Source organism: Zootoca vivipara, chromosome 5 (assembly GCF_963506605.1).
Source record: "Zootoca vivipara chromosome 5, rZooViv1.1, whole genome shotgun sequence".
Lineage (NCBI taxonomy): Eukaryota > Metazoa > Chordata > Lepidosauria > Squamata > Lacertidae > Zootoca > Zootoca vivipara.
The window spans coordinates 67,703,505-67,719,407 of record NC_083280.1 but is presented as its reverse complement, the minus strand read 5'-3'; the positions used below and the strand labels follow the sequence as shown (position 1 = coordinate 67,719,407).

The following is a 15,903-nucleotide window of genomic DNA, read 5'->3' as shown; positions in this document are numbered from 1 at the left end:
TGAACAATATGTCCTACTGCTTCCCCGCTCCTTGTGTTCTGAGTTATAATCAAGTTTCCTTACACCCTGCCACTCAGCAACAATAACAGTGGAAGTAATGCCAGCAGAGTCCCTTCAGATATGCATCTTTTCTGAAATACCCTTATGTAGATAGAGCTTATTTTTCCAATCTCCCACCCCATGCTGTTCTTAAAATCATACCACATGGAGCTGATTGTAACAGGGATTTTGTGGTTCCTGGTATCTGTATACCCACTGGAATGTTGTAGCCTTTTTGCGAATCCCCAGAGATTACCGTAATAATTGTGTCAGCATTTTCTAACACATCCCACTTTCGGAGATTTATAACTGCATCTCAGGCTCAATGCACCTTAACTCCATGAACATAATATGAACTTCTAACCAATTTAAACCAACCTAAAATAAAACTCAGCACAAACTAAACCCTAAATAAGTAGCAACAGCAATTAAATGTTCACAGTACTGCAGGAAAAGGCAGGAAAGGCAGGAAACAGTATTTAACAATACTCCATGGAAAAGTATCTCCCCCCCCCCAATACATTTCTATCCCCAGCAGTGCTTATATCAACATGGGGGGATTATTCATGGGTGTAATTATTCAGATCTGGTGGTTGTCAGTTTTTAAAGCAAGAACAAATGGGATTTCAATTAACAGGTGAATTTATAGAAGTAGGAGGCTGTTGTTGTTAGGAGGAATTCAGCATTGCACAAAGGCATCAGTAGCCCATTTAACTCACCCCTGGCTTGGAGGCCACTTTCCAACTCTCATCCATCTTCCCAATATGGGAGTAGCTGGCAGCCAGCCAGTGTGAGACACCTTCTCTCTCCTGACTAGCAATTATTCCAACTTCCCAGGTAGAATGATCCCCCCCTCCTCTCCTGTATCCTGTTCTGAAGGTTCTCCCAAGTTCCCTAAGCTCCCCAAGTGGGGAGCGCACAGTGGGGGGGGGAGTCCCATTGTGCAAGTGGAAGACATGCTGGCATGACGTAATAATTGAATCCTGCCCATGATGATGATGATGATTGCTGTTAGTATATTGAGGGACACAGACTCCATAGTTGCACTAAATATATTTTGAAAACTTCCAACTCCCTACATCATCCTTTGGTAAAGGCGTTGTTAGATCAGCCACAGATGACTCAGTCACAACTTTACAGAGAAAAATAGCTCGCCGTGAGAATGGTGGTTTTGGTAACCTTGCTTTTTCTCTAATATTTCTCCAACCTTCCTTTGTGCTTTTAACTCCAGACAGTGTTTTTTAAACAATAAGGGGGGATTAAAGGTAAAGGTAAAGGGACCCCTGACCATTAGGTCCAGTCGTGACCGACTCTGGGGTTGCGCGCTCATCTCGCATTATTGGCCAAGGGAACCGGCGTATAGCTTCCAGGTCATGTGGCCAGCATGACAAAGCCGCTTCTGGCAAACCAGAGCAGCACATGGAAACGCCGTTTACCTTCCCGCTGTAGCGGTTCCTATTTATCTACTTGCATTTTGACGTGCTTTCGAACTGCTAGGTTGGCAGGAGCTGGGACCAAGCAACGGGAGCTCACCCCATCACAGGGATTCGAACCGTGACCTTCTGATCAGCAAGCCCTAGGCTCAGTGGTTTAACCACAGCGCCACCTGGGTCCCTAGAGACTCTTTAATATAGCCCTATCTGACAACTTTATTGTAGCAATTTTATAAACTCTTTGCAGATACCAGTTTTAGATTTAGGACTGACATATACAATTTATGATTCTGTGAGCCTGTTCAGAAAAAAAATGATTTAAAACTAATATACAAAGTGGCCTTAAGTTTGGAAAAAAATTATATGATTTGATACATGTTTGGGGAGTAAACATCAAACACCTAAACAGAATAGCTACAAAGTTCACAAAAGTAAATTCACTTGCATTCGCAAATATATTTAGAACTGTGGCTATAAATATGGGGCTTATGTAGATACTCATCAGAAGCAGGTCTAGCAGAAGAGTAAGTCAACCGTGCTTTTGCAAGCCTGGTCTCTTGTAACATGCAAATTGACTTAAGATGGCAGGGGTGAATGCTTCTGTTGTGCCACCAATTTTGCTCTACAGTACAACCACTTTTTGTTATCTACTCTAATGTCCTTCATCATATGTCAGGGGTCTGCAACCTTTAAGACAAAAAGAGCCACTTGGACCCGTTTCCAAAGAAAAAAAATAAACTGGGAGCCGCAAAACAGGGACGTAATTAGAAATCAGAGGGCCCCATAGCAAAATTTGCTATGCCCAATAATAAATGCCCCCAAATGCCATAGAAAATTATTCAGGGCCCCAGTGTACCATAAATCCTAATCAGTGCCTGATGTAAATAATAATTAATAATGAGGGCCCAATGTCATCCTCGTCATTATAAAAATAACTTTGAGTTTGGGCTGCCTTGATTACTGGGAATGGGCACCAGCAACCACTGCCTTATGAGTTTGGGCTGCCTTGATTACTGGGAATGGGCAAAACTCTGACTCCCTTATTAGGACACCTGTATGGTTTCATGTGTGTTGCTCCCATCAAGTGAACTTATAAAATTTCCTCATATTGAATCAACCCATTGATTAATACATCTACCTCTATCTCCTGACCAGTCCGGCAGGAGGCCACAGGCAGGCCGCAGGCAGGAGCAGCAGCAGCAAACACGCGCTCCGAGCCCGCAAGCCTTTTCTGCTGCTGGGCGGAAAGAAGCGCGCCCGTTTAAAAAAATAAATAACTCCGCCCCCGTGAGCCTATTGGCTGCAGAAATGCGGCAGGGAGGGGCTGATGCAGGGAGGGGGCCGACCACGCTCCCCGGGCTGCTAACGTCACCTTGTGTCCTTTTTGCACAGCGCACGCGCACAGCGGAGTTGTGGACTCCGGCGGGCGCCATGCGGGGCGCAGGCGCACAGCGCGCCGCCGCAGCAGTGTGCTCTGGCGGCGGTGGGCACCGCGCGAGTGTCTGGCGGGCGTGGCGGGCGCCGCCGCATGGCTCGGACGCCTCCTCCCCTCGTATCCGCTCCGGAGCCGCAGCAAAGGTGTAAAAGAGCCACATGCGGCTCCAGAGCCGCAGGTTGCAGACCCCTGTCATATGTGATGTTCTCCTTTAGGATTCTGTCACAGGTTTGTTTCATTACATTGTTTGTGGGAGACTTAAACAAATAACGGGCCAACCCAGTTTGTATTCTCTCCACTATGAACAGATTGTTGTTGGAGCCAGTGTGCTTCCAGACACTCAATATTTTGTGGGATAAATTCAAGTGCATACCAGAAATTTAGGCAACCCAAGTGGTGGGGTGGGGAACTTACAGCTCATGGGCCAATCTTGAGCCAAAATACCATTAAGAAAAATTAAACTTGCCAAATGGAAGGAGGTGACATCAACTGATAGGCACAGTGTCAGAGTTTGGTTCTGCTTTAGCTGCATTATCTCATCAGCTGATGACCAGGGGTTAAATCCTGCTCAGTTTGGCTGTTCCCTGCTGAGAACAGGGACATGTAGCCAAAGCTCAGTGCTTTGTCTTAATATCCTGCTGCAAACAGCCCCATGCTGCTCTTGAAACCTGCCATTTTGGATGTTAAAAGAGCAACTTGGTGCTGCTCACAAAAGGGTTTTAAAACAGCCATGCACTGCTTTTTAAGCCCTTGAAAGCAGTCCAGTGATGCACTTTGAAGTCCTGACACCAGGTCTGCTAGCCAGAAAAAGCTACCTTAGTTTGAAAAATACTAAATACAAATATGTATTATAACAAATCCACTTAAAACAACAACATACCTTTAGCAGTTAGGAAAGGGATGGGCAAATGCACTGAAAAGTGTGGGATGAAGGAATGATTGGGGAGTCTATCCTTTGTATAAGCAAGTCAGAATGAATTATTAATTCCAGTGCTTTATTAAAGAAAGGTGTAAACTTACAACACAGCCTTCAGAGCCCTGCTGCCTTCATAGTCTTGGGACTGATACTGAAGCAGCAAGCAGTTGTCATAACTTGTCCGAACCCAGTAAAGCAAATAGCAATTACTTATATGGATGCTGGCATCAGTAGCCCATTTCATTCACCCCTGGCTTGGAGGCCACTTTCCAGCTCTCATCCATCACCCCAATAAGGAAGTAGCTGACAGCCAACCAGTGTGAGACACCTTCTCTCTCCTGACTAGCTGAGCCTCCCAAGCCCACAGATAAACATAGCATCGAAACAAGCCAATTAATATATATCAAAGCAGGTGAATAAACATTCTTGCAGTAGTTAAGTTATATTGACTGCCAAGATACAGGCCTTCCGGAACATTTTCACCATTTGGTTCTACACAATTATGTTAAGATGTTAAGATGTGCACTAAGACTTGTATGTTAAGATGTGCACTAAGACTTGTGGGGTTCCAAATTATACAGTATATCATTCCTATCTACTTTTCCAATAAAATAAGACACTGCTATATGTGGGGAGAAGAGACGGTGGAAGAAGACTGGAAGAAATTTAAGATTTATCTAGAGAAATATAAAATTAAAAATGGACAATAAGGGAAGTGGATACTCAAAGATGCTGAAGAAGCATTAAGCGTTTGTGAGAAGGAAATAAGTCTTAAATGTAAAATAATTATTGAAAACATTTATTATAGCTATATTAGAAGAAGAAATAGATTAAGAATTAGAGAGTGTCGCAATAGACAGGAATAGAAACGTGGAAGGGGGGGGGAAGGAGGAAGTCGGCAGGGTAAGATATATATTGGATTAAATGTTAAAGAATTGTTTTTCTGTTTTTTCTTGGTTTTTGCTCTTTAATTTTGTCTTCTTTTCTTTAAGCTGTTTGTATTTTTGTATTTTTTGTATTTTGTTCTTTTTCTATTTGTTACAAAATCAATAAAAAATATTTATTAAAAAAAATAAGACACTGCTATATGCTCCAAGGACTAGAGGCAGATCACAGTTGTTTCAGAGAGTTGAAGGAGGATGTTATAGAAAGTCCCTTCCGTCGTAGAAGGAGGGGAGATTGTGGGCAGCCACGAGTCCGTGCACGTGCTAGGAGAATAGCTTTATTGTGCTGAAAATGAATGTGAGGGCATGGCAGAAACGTAGGATCACTGTGAGGTGGTGTTAGTATTGTATCTGTATGTTTTAAGTCAGTTGTCCAAACTTAGCTTCAATAATGATCTGACAAAGTGGCATTAGGCAAATTGCTGTTTGAAACCAAGGTGCTCCTAAGATTCCATTAATATCAAAGATACAGTAACATAGATCAGCATGAGGTGACTGCAGAATAGGAGAGAGAAGAAGGCATGGAAATGGGGGTGATCTGTGCGCAAGGTAGAGTTGAGAAAAGTAAGGAGGAAGGTGGAGGCGGAAAGGGAGTGAAGGTGAAAATGGACATGGCCAAGGGGAAATTGGGAATGGGGTTGAAGATTAAAGCAGAGGCATGAAAAGGTCTAAATAATGGGAGAGGAGAGTGGCTCCATAACTGGGCAGAAGGTGAAAGGGGTGCTGCTTGGTTGTGAAATAAGCAAAAATCTGCTCTTATTCCCTTATTGGGTTCTCCATCGGTCGGAGAATGTAACAGAGGCCAACCAGAGAATTTTGAGAAGCAAAGCCTTTATTTTTGCTGTTGCAACAGGGTCCTTCCCCTCATGCAGGAGAGCAAGGAAGAAACCCAGAACAAAAGAGAACCTCCACTTTTATCAGTTTTCCCATCACCAAGAAACACCCCCAAAATACATCATTCCTACATCACAGCTACGTAATCAATACCTCACAAAAAGGGAGGGTTCAAGGTAGAAATCCGAGCACCTTTGACACCTCTCCTAGTCCTCTCACCCCTCCCAGGTGTGAATTCCTAAACACAAAGAGGAATTAACAGTTTCCTAAAAGTTGATCACTATATTTTGTTCGGAGGAGTCTTCCATTGTGAAAGAGATGGCTAGCAGTCTGGCACCATTGATGGGGAAATGTCCAGTTGGCAGAGCCTCTGGCTTACAGGATTATGGCTCCCAAGTTGATAGTCATGTGGAAATGTGTGTGTGATTCTGGTCAGAGAGAGTCAAAATGGTGTCAGTCAGGCCTGTCTTCCTGTGCTGCTTCAGACATGTGCCTGTACATTCATGTACATGTTTAGGAAAAGGGACCCAGGTGGTGCTGTGGTTAAACCACTGAGCCTAGGGCTTGCTGATCAGAAGGTCGGCGGTTCGAATCCCTGTGACAGGGTGAGTTCTCTCAAATAGGCATAGGGAAGCAATTAGGGAATGTGTAATCTAGTCTGGCCATTGTACAATCTTTTAACCACACAATGCTGAAGAGTATTACAGGAAGGCTCCTTAAATTGAAAGTGGATGTGCATTCTGGATGCATATATATAAAATGCATTGATGAAAATTACTAATTAAGATTTTTAGGCAAAAATATTTTCACTGCTAGTTTAGAAAAAGCAAAAAGGGCAATATCTTTTACTCCTCTTTATTTGTTTACCTAATAGATTAAACATAAAGTGGACTTAAGTATCCACTCCTCTAGTGCTGAGAGGCTTTAAACAGATTATTCCTTTCTGGTCAAATGATACATTGTAAATGAACGTAAGCTGCTGTACTCCTTTGTTACTAATGAAGTGGGAAAAGCAAACAAAGAGCCCCTGGCAAATGTTGATTGGACACACAGTACATTCAAGGAGCTAGCCCTGATTATCAGTGGGATATCAATTTGTCTTAGGGCTGCAGCACCTGCTACTAATTGCTGGTGAGAGCTCAGTGGTCACTGTATAGTTTACCCCACTCAGCTCCCTCCCTCTCTCTCTCTCTCTCCCTCTCCCTCTCCCTCTCTCTCTCTCTCTCTCTCTCTCTCTCTGTGTGTGTGTGTGTGTCTGTCTGTCTGTCTGTCTCTCCAGTAGCTGCTGAGAGCAGGACAGCTAATTGCTATTGCTTTAATGCCAGTGAATCAGTGTGCTGAGCTAATAGCTGCAGATAGAGGGCACACAAATTCCTGCTTGGAGTGTATGGCTAGTTACTTGTGATGACTAAAGCGGCTGGAGTGCATAGCAGAACGTGGAAAATGTTTTTTTGTGGCTTTCTGATATGAGAAGGTTTTTTTCGTCTTCCAAAAAATGTTCGCTGTTGTTCAGGCTATGATTGGGATGGCTGTTTCTCATGCAAAGAGATTGCTGCGATTCTGCACTTCACCTTGTTTACCTTGAAAAGAGAAAAAGGAAAACTCATTCACTGTAAACAGGCTTAGCAGGAAAAAAACTTAATGCATAACCCAGCGTTGGCTAAGCATGAAACTTTCAGCTATTCAGTAAGTTGTTTTCCCCCACTTTAAACTGGCATTGATGGTAAACTACCTGAAGATTGGAGATTCTCTAAAAGAGCAAAGTAATGTATCTAGCTTATGAATCATCTGCTTTGAGGTTTATAGCTGTAAGCCGGCAGTAATGAAGTGGTACTACTAACCATTTATTTTAGATGTTCAGTAGCTTCTCTCACCCTAGAAACTGTCTTCTGCATATTAACTTCTGTAGCATGCCTGCTTTTACTTGTTGTGTTTTGCTTCTTAAAATTCTTGTCTGTTCACAATTGCAGTGTAAGCCAGTATATGCTTGCAATTCTCTAGTGTGGTGTTGAAAGCAAGTTACCTTAATTATGGATTTGACTGTTCTGTGTTTTGTTTTTTTGTCTGATGAAAATAGTTGAGAGGGCTGTTATCCAGAAAGAAGGGGCTGCATTTTACTTGTTGTCTAATGAGGCACCATTTGATCCATATATTAAGTTAATTGGAAAGCTGTTCAGAGAAAATATATGAGGTTGGTTTATTCATTGCAACAATAAGCCCTTTGCATGAATACAAAATAGCTGAAGTAGTAACTTATTTGCAGAGTTAGTATGTTTTACTTGTGGAACATCAGCATACAATTTCCTAAACATGTGCACAGTTTTACTTTATATACACACAAAAACGTGTCCAGCTATGGTGTGAAATTCAGTGTGCTTAACAGATATCCACATTATTCTGACAATCACTGTTGCTATTTTTGTTTGTTATTATTAAAAGATATAACACTCGACTAATTGTTTCATTCTTATAAGATCTTGCAAGTTTAAGTCTGTGCCCATACTTTTCTGATTCTCACAGACAGCTAATTGTTAGAGCTGGTAGGCGAATTTGGCAGGAGGTGAAGTTGATGCTTCTTCTGATAACAAAAGAACAATTAATTTACACACTAGGATGCATTTTCAACATTAACTGTGCTGTGGCTAGCTTAACTGTTATAGGGGAAAACCCCAACTGTCTATATTACTTTTAGTTACTCAGGTCCTATTATGGGATCTCTCTCCCTTATGTTTGAAAGGGTTGTCTAATAGCTGATAAAATGTTATTTGATGCTTCTATCCGGTTGTGGTGTTACTCTTGTTTCAGCAATATAATCTACCTAGGTTGGAGTCAGAGCCCTATGAAATAAGAGTGCAGTTTAGACAGCATACTGTTAGGCTTAAAGACAAAGCACCTCTCTTTTTGCTGATGCAGTGATGTGCTTAGGCTGGAATGTTAGTTTCAATCACTTTGCCTCACCAGTTATCCTTGAATGGTAAGCGTGCAGGCTGTGGCAAACTCTGGAATTTCCTCTGTGCTTTATAGTTATATACTTGTCTTAAATCACTGGTTGGAATAATTGCATTGTCATCTCATGTCATCTTAGCTCAGGTGCAATAGCTTTGCCAGGGGAGCAGTCGCCTGTAAAAATAGTGGCACTGAAGTTCTTAATAATCTTTGAAAAGTGTTTTTTATATTGGATTATTGATTTACCCATGTGTATCTCTGGTATGTTTGTTGAAAATATTAGGTAGTGTTCAGTGCTGAATTAGTAGTCAGGATAAAGCAATAAATTTGTGAACTATACAATAAAGGATATCTTGATCTGTCAGTTAGAAGTGTTAGAGCCAAGTGCCAACAGGTGAGCAGATCCTACAATGTGAGAAGAGTTTAGGAGCAAACTCAGATGGATAGCCATGTTAGTTTGCTGCAGCAAAAGTTACAAAGATTCCTGTGGTAGCTTAGAAACAATTTAATTGTGAAACAAATGTATCCATAGTTTAGGAAGGAATATGTGTGAGTACTTAAAGTTTAGTATGTTACCAGTAGTCCAATGCATTTATGATTTCACACTTTCTGCAGTATCATAATACAGATTCAAGCTATCCTAGACCTAATTTGCCCACCTGTGCCTAAAGAGGCAGTTGCGGTTGCAGAATTAGCAGTTTTTATTCACAATTAACTAATCGTGGATAAATGCTACCTCTTGATTCTGTAACCCAAATCACCAATAGATTAGAATCACCTTACAATATTTAAAGACACATTCTCAAGATCCTATAACAAAGGCTAGTGTATACACTTTAACCTAGCTCTCACTCCTTCCACTTCTATAACAAAACAGATTCAAACTCAGCGAAACATTATTTTTCTAATCATTTCACTGCACATTTATATCCTCAACATATTACACTAAACTTTGATCCAGTTTAAATTTAAGTGTTTAATGCATTATTACATTTGTATCCCACTTTTCAACCAATGGTTTTTGCAACTAAAACTTCATTATAATTATTTAAAAACCTATAACTAAAAGTTATCACAATCTGCTCCAATTATCCTTCTGCTTCCCAAATCTGTCTTTCTTGTGTCCTATACTCCAGTTTCACTACCAAGATACTGTGAGAAAATTATTTTCCATGAATGCTCTTTGCTTTCTAACCCTTGTGAAGGGATCTTGTGATTTCAAGTAGAAAAAGGAGAGCAACACTGGAATTGAGGTCTCCACCATGCAAGATGAGACCTCACATCCTGTATTGCTAAAATAAGATATTCACACTTCACTGAATTATTTCTGCCAATGCTGTATCAATGCATAACAATGAAGGGGTGGTGAAGAATGCATTTGCTTTGGTGCATTCTTGTGTTCGTTTTGTGCTAGTTTCTTCTTGCCATCCAAATTCTGATCAAAAGTCAGGATACATTATGCCTCCCTGTGGAAATCAAGTTCACTATACAGAAGTTAGGTTGCATTTTTAAGTAATCCCCTTGTATCATCCTGTTCAAATGGTAGGAACTTCCATGACTCTTCTGTTCCTCCAGGGGCAAATATAAGTTCAGAGATTAGCCAAGGACGAGAAACTTATGTACTATGAACTAGTTCAAGGCATACCCCCCAGGGCTTGCTTTTTTTAAAAAAAAAATAAGGCAGGCTGTGTGGGGAGGGGACTTTCTATACTTCCTTTCCATTGTTAGGATTTAAATACCACAAAATTTTAAGGGCAACTATCCAAAGCATATAAAAAATGGAAATGCTTTGGGGCATTAAAAAAATTGGAAATGCTTTTCCATAATTATTAACCCAGTGTATATACTGTGATTAGTTTCCCAAGCAATCTCTACATGTATGGTGTGAAGGTCTGAAGAGAACAGCTGCTCCTAACTTGCTTGTTGAAATTTCAGCATGTGGCAATTGATGAAAATCAGGATGCTCATCTGATTTGGACTGCGAGAAATAAAATGGCTATGTTGTACTCAGGTACTGCAAAAAGGGAATTCAGGGTGTGACATTAGGGCAGGCATCCCCAAACTTCAGCCCTCCAGATGTTTTGGACTACAATTCCCATCATCCCTGACCACTGGTCCTGTTAGCTAGGGATCATGGGAGTTGTAGGCCAAAACATCTGGAGGGCCGCAGTTTGGGGATGCCTGCATTAGAGGCCACAACTGAAATTTCACCATACATGTTACAAATTGTCAACAAAAATGGCAGCATGCTAGCAAGCTTTCATATTTGCTAGTGACTGCAGATGTATAATGGATTGTTTTTACTTATGGAATTTTCTGCAGCAATTATATGTTCTTTTTTTTCAAAGTGTAGGCTGACATTTTGATAAGGTGAGGTTGTGTGGACACTATATATTTTTTAAAAATCTTCAATGCATGAGCAATGCTAGTTCCACAATAAAATCCAGACTTTGAGAATCCTAAAAATAGATTTTCACTGTGATGTGAATTCTGCTACACAATGATCCTTTGAGCTGAAAATTTCAGGAAGTTTGCAGTAATTCCCCTCTGAGGAGTCGATTCATGTGTTAAATGTTGCTAACCTTTTTATACATTTATCTTCTCAATGAGTGGATCTACTTGCAAGTGTTGTGTAATATCAGACAAAGGAACCTATCTACTGTACTTCTGTGTGCCCAGAGTGCTCCTTACTGAGAAATCTTTTTTGAGGAAGTTGAATTGTAAGATTCTTACACTGCTCAGCTAAGTAGCACAACTTAATGTGCAACAGAGTAGTGAAGTTAATATATGAACTGGCTCTTTAAAAGTTACAAAAACTCCACTGTGAATTGGTTTATTGTGTTTAGCAAGCTGTAGAAATTCTTCATGTGTCAAAATTCTATAAAACTAAACTTTAATCTTAAAATAACTTGATGTATGAACATTTGCTTTTAAAAGACCTCATTATCTAATAATATTATCTAGAGAAAACTAATGCCTTGGTGTCTACAGGCAGTATCATTTATCGATTTCCATCTGTTCATAGTTATTCAAGTATATGATTGTTCCAGCGGGTTTTAAATTAACATAAATCATTTAGCCAGTGCTGTAACAACTTTACTAGCTTGGCTGATCTAATTATTTTATTATCCATTTGCATTGTGGTTGTGTTTAGTAACTTCAGAAATAAATTGTTCCCTATTTGAAGTTTACTCCAGTTCGTAACTTGTATATTGTTAATCTTGGCTACTGATTGCACAAGATAATGGTCTTTTTAATTATCTTAACCTTCTGTGGGCAAATGATCCCTTGGCCACAATCCAGAGCCCTGTTCGGTGTTCACATAATGCTCAGCACAAGCACAGACTGCCCTCCTCACCAGATTCCCTGACTTTGAAATGAATGGAGCACCCTTTGCTAGTACAGAGGTCCAAGAAGTTTGACCTGCTGAAGTTGCATTTAGCGGTAGAGCCAGTGCCAGGTTAAGGAGAGCTGCTTTCAAATCCCTACTCTATAATGAAGCTCACTAGCTGATCTTGCACTAGTCACTGTCTGTCAACCTAGCTCTACATCACATAGTTGTTTTAAGAGCAGGGAAGAACTATGTATGGCACTCTCAGCTCCTTGGTGGAAGGCCAGGATTGAAAAGACTACACAAATAAATAAGATAGTGTGAATGTAAGCAGTCCACAATGAATGGCATACTTGCATTTATAAGAGGGCTTTAGCCTGTGATGCTTAGGAGGGCTTCAAGCAGCTTCATTGTGAGTTATTTGTATGTGTTTGGTGGTTAGTGGAAGATTATTATTATTATTATTACGCATGGCACATTGAATGGTGCTTTTGAGCATTTGCGGGTGGCACTGTGGTCTAAACCACAGAGCCTAGGGCTTGCTGATCTTAAGGTCGGCAGTTCAAATCATCGCGCACGACGGGGTGAGCTCCGTTACTCGGTCTCAGCTCCTGCCCACCTAGCAGTTCAAAAGCACATCAAAGTGCAAGTGGATAAATGGGTACTGCTCTGGCAGGAAGGTAAACAACGTTTCTGTGTGCTGCTCTAAGTTCGCCAGAAGCGGCTTAGTCATGCTGCCCACATGACTCGGAAAAACTGTCTGTGGATAAATGCCGGCTCCCTCGGCCAGTAAAGTGAGATGAGCGCCGCAACTCCAGAGTCATTCACAACTGGACTTAACTGTCAGGGGTCCTTTATAGTGACAACCCAAAACCCAAATTCTGTCTGGATGTTGCCATCCAGTGTTGAAAAGGGCAGCATGCACAGACCTTTTATATGGCTACCCACAATTAAAGAAGTTGTATGACTTGACCTCAGTAGTATATAAACCCTTTGTTGTATACTCTGTTTGTTATTGAAACTGCATTTACCTGAGTTCCATTTTCTTCACTAACACCAATGTATCATGTAGGAAACATAATCATTCAGCAAATATAGTAAGAAAAGCCACCTAGAGATAAATTCAATGGGAAACGCACTGCAATGGTCTTTTGCTGATGACTGCAGTTCATTTGAACATTATGGCTTCCATGTTCTTCCTTCATGGGATGAAAAATACATCCTATAAGTTGCCACTCTAGTACATTCTAAAATTAATTTGCTTCTTGTCTTCTGAACGAATCCTTCTGGCAGTCTTTTGAGTTGTTGAAAGGATTATCTTTTAAGTTAAGGTGGTGAGTAGGGTTAGGCAGAATAGTGTTTGCTCAGGATGAAAGAAACATACTCAGAATTGAACTGTCAATTAGAAGTGACTTCCCACTGGATATGAATGTTCCATTGCTGAGAGATGTGTGATTTCTATTATTTAGAAGTTTCTTTCATTTCTGTATTCAGTGAAAGGAAAGCTTGAGCATGGCCAGTAGAATTAATAACAGCTTCCTGTGTAAAGGAAGACAGCCATGTACTTAATGAAGTGCATCATTCTAATAGCAAGTCCTCCTAATGAATGCTTTCCCTGTTGTTTTAGAAAGGAGCCAGAGTGACACTTCTCTGATTCTGGATCACTGACTCCGTATGGAAGCACAATTTGTTTGTCTGAGAAGAATCTCCTTTAATTTTATTTTAACATTCAGGATGCAAGTCTATTACTTACTTTACATTTCACATTTGCTGTTCTAGTGTGGGGTGTTACATTTTTAGCCATATAATTATTTGCTATTACAGTCAAAACTTGATGAGATCATATCAACTAAGAGCTCAATGGAAGAAAAACATAACCCTCACTAAAGATGCCTGGAATAATGATAAAAGCATCAAGATCTGATACATTTGTTTTTCATTGGTTTATTTCCTGTGTATTTTTTTAACAAAAAACATTTATGATAACAACTGATATAAGTATGTTAATGGCTACAGAATAATATCTCCTTGAAATACGAACAGATGAGTTTCAAATTAAGTGCAAAATGATATGCACTCACATAGTCCACATGTTGTACTCTGAAGTGGCTGAAATTGCCAGGAAAAGAAATCTTGGGGTTGGTAGTAGAAAAGGTAAATCCACTCTTAGGAAAGGTTTTGTAAATAATACATGGGTAAATTAACTGCAATATTATTTTATGACTTTAAAAAATTCAAGCTTTTTCATAAGATAACAAAATCTAATCTAAATAAAACACAAAAACAGAGAAAGAAAAAATACAGATTCCTCTCTCAAAGGTAGCTCTTAACTCTTGTCTCACATAGAAGGTGGTGGACCCTCCCAGCTCTCACCTGGGACCTTTCCTTTCTTCTCCCTGTCTCTCACCCTGGGAGGTCTTTCCTTCCCTGTGTCTCACTCAAGGTCCTTCCACCCACTATCAACCACCTTCATGTGTTTGTAATCCTTGGACCCCAAAATGGACCAGAGCAGAGGACTCAAAGGAAGACAACAGATATATAGAAAAAAAGCAGAATATCCGTCTGTTAGTTACATAGAGAAATAATTCTAAACATTTACTGTAGAATGACATTCCAGATGATCTACTTTCCGTTAGGCAATATTTCACCAATCTTGCAACCCGAATGTTTCAGATTAATTCATTTTTCTTTTCAGTCCAAAAGGGGTTCTCTAATTATCGTTATTAGCTCAACCTTTTCACCCTCCTATTCTGGCAATCATTTATCTATATTATTCTCCGAAGTCTCTGCATCCTCTTTGATTCCACTTTCCGTTTCTCCATTTCATCAATCTTAGATCTAATCAGTTTTATTTGCTCATCAAACATTTGCCGAAGGGTGCCAACAGTCACTGGAATGCCCAGCAATATACTTGTCTTTTTAAATGCTCTTTATCTTATTCACAATTCAGTCTCATTTTATCTCCCATCTCCACCTTAAGATCTTCTCATCATTCTCTTTTCAAATCACATTCCTTTCCCATGGAGGAAAAATGAAGTGGCAAAGTTACTTTTGATTTCCAAGCAACGCTTTCATTGAGAAAATAAATGAAGAAAATCTAAATTATTAGCACTCAGAACTCCCATCAGGGCTCTTACATGGCTTTTGGGCAAAATGTTGATGCTTCTGCTCATGTGTCATTCACCCACATCAGCTTCTCAGTCTTCTGATGTAGAAAATGGCTTTCTCAGAGCATCAGAGGTTAATTCTCTGTTCACTCTTATCTCTAGAGTGATTTCGATAGCCAATATCAGGCATAGGCAAACTCGGCCCTCCAAGTGTTTGGGGATTACAACTCCCATCAACCCTAGCTAACAGGACCGGTGGTCAGGGATGGTGGGAGTTGTGGTCGCAAAACATCTGCAGGGCTGAGTTTGCCTATGCCTGGCCAAGATTTCTGCCTGGGTGTCATCAGTCTCCACATCATTATCTCCATCAGCAGCCTGATGACAAAAGACATTCAGTCCACCATATTCCTCCCCTGAAAGCCTGTGATTTTATTTTAAGACTTAAAGGGTGGGATGTGCTGGGTTTTTACAGTGTTCTTTGTTCTTGAGTTTGTGATGTTAAATAACCCCCACATATTTTGTCTCATGAAGATTGTAAAAAAGGGGAACAAAGTGTAAGTCACATGGTGTTGATCAGATGAAATTACACAAATCAGTCCTGTATTGAATTTGAATGCTCACTTATATTTACATTTACTTAGTGACCTATTGTTTTAGCTTTTAGTAGACTTTGCTAATAACACATTTATTTATTTTTAGTATCTTTTGAAGTTGAAGAAGTGCTGAAGATTATAATCCCCTTTGGGGCTTTTATTCAGACAGTCAGCTAGCTGTTGCACTTACTAAGATTATTCTTAGTGGCCTTCTAAGTTAAACACTTTTATTCACTTACTAATTGGATGAATGGCATCTAATCAAAGAGACAAAACCATCTAAAGGCTGAAAAAGAAGCATAGTAGCTTCAGCTTACCCATTGGT

General features: G+C 40.2%; 1 protein-coding gene across 9 annotated transcripts in view; it reads left to right on the top strand.

Annotated features, from left to right (window-relative positions):
* PCDH15 (protocadherin related 15) overlaps positions 1–15,903 on the top strand; it is a 608,113-nt gene that overhangs the window by 246,319 nt on the left and 345,891 nt on the right. Inside the window, exon 1 of one of the 9 annotated variants that reach the window (XM_035137540.2) lies at positions 6,918–7,287. The exons of the other annotated variants lie outside the window; for them this stretch is intronic. The gene's annotated coding sequence lies outside the window, so the exon portion shown is untranslated. Of the gene's footprint in view, positions 1–6,917; positions 7,288–15,903 lie in introns of those variants that run through there. 9 annotated transcript variants of the gene reach the window in all.